This window comes from Octopus sinensis, linkage group LG16, assembly GCF_006345805.1.
Source record: "Octopus sinensis linkage group LG16, ASM634580v1, whole genome shotgun sequence".
NCBI lineage: Eukaryota > Metazoa > Mollusca > Cephalopoda > Octopoda > Octopodidae > Octopus > Octopus sinensis.
The window spans coordinates 22,111,564-22,119,063 of record NC_043012.1 but is presented as its reverse complement, the minus strand read 5'-3'; the positions used below and the strand labels follow the sequence as shown (position 1 = coordinate 22,119,063).

Here is a 7,500-nt window from a genome sequence, read left to right as displayed (position 1 = left end):
TATATATATTCAGAACTAAATGCAGCACAACGAAGAATAATTTGATGTGTAAGAAATTTCACTGGAGCTCAAAAGTTTTGCGTAATCAACCTTAAAACTGAAATTCACAACATATGGGATTGAGTTATTGTAGCAAACATATGAATGAATAATTCACAAATATATATTTCTTTACTACCCACAAGGGGCTAAACACAGAGGGGACAAACAAGGACAGACAAAGGGATTAAGTTGATTACATCGACCCCAGTGCGCAACTGGTACTTAATTTATCGACGCCGAAAGGATGAAAGCCAAAGTCGACCTCGGCGGAATTTGAACTCAGAACGCAACGACAAACGAAATACGGCTACGAATTTCGCCCGGCGTGCTAACGTTTCTACCAGCTCGCCGCCTTAATATGCACACATATATATATTTATTTACTACCCACAAGGGGCTAAACACAGAGGGGACAAACAAGGACAGACAAAGGGATTAAGTTGATTACATCGACCCCAGTGCGCAACTGGTACTTAATTTATCGACCCCGAAAGGATGAAAGGCAAAGTCGACCTCGGCGGAATTTGAACTCAGAACGCAACGACAAACGAAATACGGCTACGAATTTCGCCCGGCGTGCTAACGTTTCTACCAGCTCGCCGCCTAGCAAGATTATTCTTTTGTGCAAAGCTAAGAATATGCACGCCTACATCCTACCCTCATATGCTCACACACACACACACGCACACAGACACACACAATTATGTATGTATGTATGTATGTATGTATGTATGTATGTATGCATGTATATATATATATATTATATATATATATAATATATATATATATATATATATATATATATATATATATATAAGTATATATACACGCACAGCCACATATCATATCTTCTTATGTAAAGTTATGAATAAAATCGAATTAACATAAAACTAAAAGATTACTCAATACAATTTAGTAGAGCTTGTATTGATTAACAGTCTGATGAAGGCGCGGAAGCCGAAATTTTGAAGTCACTGTCAACAAGATTCTTGTTTAAGAATAATATATACACACACATATATATATATGTATATATATATATATATATATATATATATACATATGAATCAGTTTACATCCGATTCATCATCCTTTTCCTTCGGACATTGCAAGTATATTTATGGACTCACACTTTTTATGTATATTTCCATTTATGAATTTTTATGCGTTTGTAAACTTTTATATATGTGTGAATTTTCATATATTTCTAAATTTTCGTGTATATGTATGTATTTATAAATTCTTAGAAATGTTTATATATCATATAAATGCATCTATGCATGTACTTTGTATACCATGGAGAACTTCGTTAATATGGATTGAATGAATATATACATCGACCTTTGAATTTGTTTACTCTTCTATATGGGTGTGTGCGTGTGGTGGGGTAACTACACATATGTATATGCATATGTATATTTTCTACTGAAGAGGGAACAATCCATAGGATTAATCCCGAAATTGATTCAACATAGAAATAACCAACTTTAAATAAAAAATTCTGTTAGTTAGCGTTCCTCCATTTCAGCGCGACGTGTATTTATAGTGATTGTAAAATGAAATGTAGAAATTGACTATTTAATGTCTGTTCTCAGCATATTGCCATGGAAAAATGTTTTCTTTTGCCCTTGTTTATAAGTCGTTTAGAATTTTAAGCTTTAAAGGTATTTTAATATACTGTCACTTTTGTTGAAATTTTTTTCTGAAAAAATTTTTTATCGTATATATATATATATATATATATATATATATATATATATATATATATATATATATATATATATATATATATGTATGTATGTATATGCATATGTATATATGGATACACACATACATACAAACATAGATATATGTGTTGCTTCGTTATAAATTACAGTTTCTGTCGATTTTTGACAAATTATTTGGCTAAAGTGTTTTCTTAATTTAAACTCGAATAATTTCGAAGCAGTTAACTAGTAATTGAAGTAGATATTCATGAACTATAAAATTATAAATAAGGTGCTCACAACGGTCTATAATGTTTGAACACTGAAAGGTTTCTGGTATAAGAAATAAAAAAGAAGAGGAAGAAATGAACGTATAATTTCCTTATATGGTTATGGTATTCATGTAACTCTACAAAGTCCGAACTTAAATAAAATTTGGAGTGAGGTATAAAAAGAAGACAGGAATTTTTACTAAAGAACAGAGCGACGCAGTTTAGCTTCATAGAGAGAGAGAGAGAGAGAGAGAGAGAGAGAGAGAGAGAGAGAGAGAGAGAGAGAGTGAGAGAGAGAGAGAGAGAGAAGAGAGAGAGAGAGAGATAGAGAGAGAGAGAGATAGAGAGAGAGAGAGAGAGAGCTGTACAAGCTCTCGGCTGGTTCTCATTCACAGTCTAGTACACTTGAGTATCGTGAACATAGAGCGCCTTACTGAAGAACAGAACACGTTGCATCGTGCTTGTATTGAACCTGCGACTGGGGTGCGTACAATAAACCATTACGACATTCCTTTCTATGATTAAATATAACAGAAAGAAAAAAAAATCAGAAAAACAAAACAAAATACCCCATAATGCAAGGTTTAGTCCTTCAATATTAATCCAACATCGATTTTTATAAAGACTCTTCAGATGTTCAGATGTAAGGGGAGATAATTTTTTAGTTCGTATTGTGAACATGATCTTTTTTTAACAACAGTTCCCTACTTTTGAATGAGTTTGAACAAAATACTTAATGTAGAATAAAGAAGAGGAGAAATTGTATCACGCACACACACACAAGTTTCAAGTTAAACTATGTTAAGTGTAAAAGAGAATCTAATTATATTTTAAGTATTTGTAGATTTGTGTGATAATATTTCATAATTGTGTGACAATATTCAAATGGGGTTTGAAAACAAAAGACAAACGAATCTTTATCTGAAAATTATAATTGCATTTAAAAAAAAAAAATATATATATATACAAAAAATGAAAATAAAATGGATTACAACGCGTGGCAAAATAGAGGATTAAAATGTGTAAAAAGTAAAACGAATCAGCTGTAAAAAAAGATATAATAATTTAATTGAAGCAAATTTCGAAGATGACGAAAAAGAGAAGCTCACCCTTAGTTCAAATGTTGTAAATTTAGTTTTTGGAATGATTTCTATTTTGGAAAATCTACAAGGAGATAATTACTATTTAAGTTTTTTTTTTTGTATTTGAAAAGAGATAAAAATGAGTATACAGGGAGTATACAGTGTTGCTAAAGAGAAGTAACCATAATCTTTGTTCTAATTTAGGTGTTAATTTGATAGATAATACAAGAAAGAAATATCTGGGTTATGTAAAAGGCTTGGGTGCTTGTATGTATGTATATCTAAGGTCATGGTTTATTTGACGAGTGTGATAGAGGAAAAACACCTGCATCAATAGGAGCACTCCGTCGGTTACGACGACGAGGGTCCCAGCTGATACGATCAACGGAACAGCTTGCTCGTGGAATTAACGTGCAAGTGACTGAGCAATCCACAGACACGTGTACCCTTAACGTAGTTCTCAGGGAGATTCAGAGTGTGACACAGAGTGTGACAAGGCCGGCCCTTTAAAATACAGGTACAACTCATTTTTGCCAGCTGAGTGAACTGGAGCAACGTGAAATAAAGTATCTTGCTCAAGGACACAATGCATCGCCGGGAATCGAACTCACGACCTTAAAATCGTTAGTCGAATGCTCTAACCACTAAGCCACGCGCCTTCACACCTGCATCAATACGTATTATTAAATCCGAAATTGAACAAAAGCTGAAGGTTTGAAAACTGTTATTATTAAACTATACTTAGCAATGATTCTAAATTCTTTCAACATGTATAATATTAATTATCAACATAATCTTAACTACAATTGCAACTTAATTAAACCTGAAATTGCAGTAATGATATTACTCCTGCACCAACATATTTCCCCTCGCATTCTAAGTACTTGGTTAGCAGAACAGTTTAGAAATACAACGAAAATATTAGTAATTCCTCACATACATATGCCCAACTTCTACTCCTTCTAAATAATGCTTTAACAACCACACAAGCACTCTTAGAAACCTCGCAATAGAATAAATTAATCACCATTTACTCGGTTTATTTTGGTTTGGAAAAACAAGAGCCTAAACTCTCTTAAAAATGTTTTAGGAAACAAAGTTAAACTAATTAATGGTTGGTAGATTGGATTCTCTAATAATCATTTCTTACCTTACAAAGACAAAAGATTACAGATATTTAGAAAATAGATCGAAATCGAAAGATGACTTATCTTATCACTGTGAGAAATGTAAGAGGCAAAAACAAAACAAAACAACCTTAAGTGAGATATGAACTCGGAAAGTAAAGCTCATAATCAAAATAATCTTTTCTACTCTAGGCATAAGGCCCGAAATTTTGGGGGAGGGGGCCAGTCGTTTAGATCGACTCCAGTACGCAACTGGTACTTAATTTATCGAACCCGAAAAGATGAAAGGCAAAGCCAACCTCGGCGGAATTTGATCTCAGAATGTAAAGACAGACGAAATTCCGCTAAGTATTTCGCCCAGCGTGATAATGATTCTGCCAGCTCGCCGCCTTGCGTAATCAAACGAATACAAGCCATTTTGTTTCATGATAATATCGATTTTCTTAACAATTCATAATCCTTAATTCTATGATAAAGATTTCTAACTTTGAATTGTTTATCGATCTTGGTACAGGATTCTTATTCTATCGACACCCCCGAAGGAGGAATTGTGATGTGAACCCCAAACAGACTTCAACTAGGTTACAAATAATTCTAACTAAATGATAGAATGTATTTTGTTCGCCACCGTTTCGATTATGTCATTCTATTGTCTTTTATTTTGCAATAATGGTTTCTGATCTAGGCAGAATACCATGCAGTTGACATCATCAACCTCAGTACTTAACAAATACTTTACTGTATCGACCTCAGAAAGATAAACAGCTGAGTGAGCCTCAGCAGGATTTGAACTCAGAACGTAAGGAGCAGGAAGAAATACGGCAAGGTAATCTGTCTGACGTTCAAATGATTCTACCAACTAACTACCTTCATTATCATTGTTTTTAATTTAAGATTAAGGCCATCAGTTTTTGAGGGAAGGCATTACTCAATTGCATATAGACTAGAACTTGACTGGTTCTTTATTTTATCGATGAAGGACAAATGCAACGAGAAAGACAAATGCAACGAGGATATTAGTAATTCTTCACATAAACGCGCCTAACCTCTACTCCTTTTAAACAATGCTTTGGAATCAGAACTTAAAGAACTTGAATAAATACTGCAAGGTATTTTTGTCGATGCTCTCACGATTCTGCCACGTCACCTCCTTCCTGCAATAATTCCTTCTACGATATGCACAAGGCCTGAGATTTTGGTAGAGAAGGTAAATTGATTTTAACAACCTTAGACATTTACTGGTGCTTTATTTTATCGTCACCCCCGTGACATGATGAAAGGCAAAGTTGACCTCGGCAGTATTTGTACTAAAAACGTAAGGAAACGGAAGACATACCACATACAACTTTTTCCGACGGTTTAATGGTTCTGTCATTCCATTAGCTGCATTTTTTTGGTCTTTAGTTTAGGCACGACACCAGCAAGGTTGATGGGATTAGGCAATTACATCGACCCCAGAACGTCACTGGTAATTAATCGATCCCGAAAGTTGATCTCAGCGGGATTTGAACTCAGAAAGTAAAGAGCCTGAAAAAATACCGTAAGGTATTTTGTACAACGCACTGATGGTTATACACTCTGCCTATCCACTGGTCTTCCTTTATTGTGTAATAATCTTTTGTGCTATGGGCACAGGATCTGAAATTTTTGGGGAAAGGGCTAGCCGATTATATCGACCCTAGCTCTCAACTAGTACTAATTGTATCGGCCCCAAAATGTTTAAAGACAAAAGCGATCTCTGCGAAATTTGAACTCTGAATGTATGTTGTTTGGCGAGCTAAGATTCTGCTACCTCGCCGCCCTTATATTCTGTAATGAACCTTTCCACTAAAGGCATAACGAGGAAGGGAAAGTCGATTACATCGACCGCAGTACATGACTGGTTCTTATTTTATCGACCTCGAAAGATGAAAAGGCAAAGTCGACTTCGGTGGAATTTGAATTCAAAACATAAAGACTGACGAAATGCCGCGAAGCATTTTGTCCTGCGTGCTAACGATTCATGATTTTTTATTGAAACGTCAAGACGGACTAAATGCCTATTTCTTTACTATCCACAAGGGGCTAAACACAGAGGGGACAAACAAGGACAGACAAAGAGATTAAGTCGATTACATCGACCCAGTGCGAAACTGGTACTTTATTTATCGACCCCGAGAGGATGAATGGCAAAGTCGACCTCGGAGAAATTTGAACTCAGAACATAACGGCACACGAAATATGGCTACGCATTTCGCCCGACGTGCTAACGATTCAGCCAGCTTGCAACCTTTGTATTCTCTAATAATGGTTTCAAATTTTGGCACAAGGCCAGCAAATTTGGGTGAGTGGGTAAGTTGATAACATTAATCCCCAGTACTCAACTGGTATTTATTTCATTGACACCGGTGGGATAAAAGGCAAATTCCACCTCGGTGTAATTTTAAATCAGAGCGTAAAGACGGACAAAATGCCGCTAAGCATTTCATCCGGTGTGCTAACGATTATGCCAGATCGCCACCTTTATACACTATAATATTGATTTCTACTATCGCCACAAAACCTGAAATTTTGGAGGAGGGGACCCCAGAGTTCAACCGGTATCTATTTCATCGATAACGAAAAGATGGAAGACAAATTCCAGCTTGACGCAGTTTTAACCCAGAACGTAAAGACGGATGAAATGCTGTTAGGCATTTTGTCCGGCGCGCTAACGATTCTGCCGGCTCGCTAACGATTCTGCCGGCGCGCTAACGATTCTGCCGGCTCGCTACTTTTGTATTCTGTAATAATAACCAATGAAAGCACTCAGAGAGTGGCTATTTTCTATTCATTTCTTAAATATTTAATGGACAAGTTTTAGTAATTTTAATCATTATCTGGAAATGGTTGACTGACGACACATTGTGATCACGCCTTTCATTGTTGTATTTATTAATCTTTGATTAAAGATTGATCCCAAACACCCCAAGTGTATATTATATTGCCATATCTAAAGTGCGAATGGCGGAGAATTAACAGAGCGTCGGACAAAATGCCTTGTGATATTTATTCCGCCTCTTTGCATTTTGAGTTCAAATGTGGCCAAGATCAAAGTTGCCTATCAGGGTCGATAAAATGCAGGATGTTCGGGCTAAATCTGACATTTTGCATAAATGGAAAAGAAAATTTTCAATATCTCATCTAAAAATACAAGTAATAGAGATAAATAAAATATCAACTGGATTACGGCAGGGAAATAAAAGCTTACTCAAAGTAGCCGCCATCACGGCCTGAAGACGGCTCCGGAACG

At 35.6% G+C, this 7,500-nt stretch overlaps 1 long non-coding RNA gene across 1 annotated transcript in view; it reads right to left on the bottom strand.

Annotated features, from left to right (window-relative positions):
* LOC118766529 overlaps positions 1 to 3,209 on the bottom strand; it is a 29,706-nt gene extending 26,497 nt beyond the window's left edge. The window contains exon 1 of the long non-coding RNA XR_005002464.1: positions 3,130 to 3,209. This is a non-coding gene — a long non-coding RNA (uncharacterized LOC118766529). The remainder of the gene's footprint in view (positions 1 to 3,129) is intronic.
* Between the last annotated feature and the right edge of the window lie 4,291 nt (positions 3,210 to 7,500).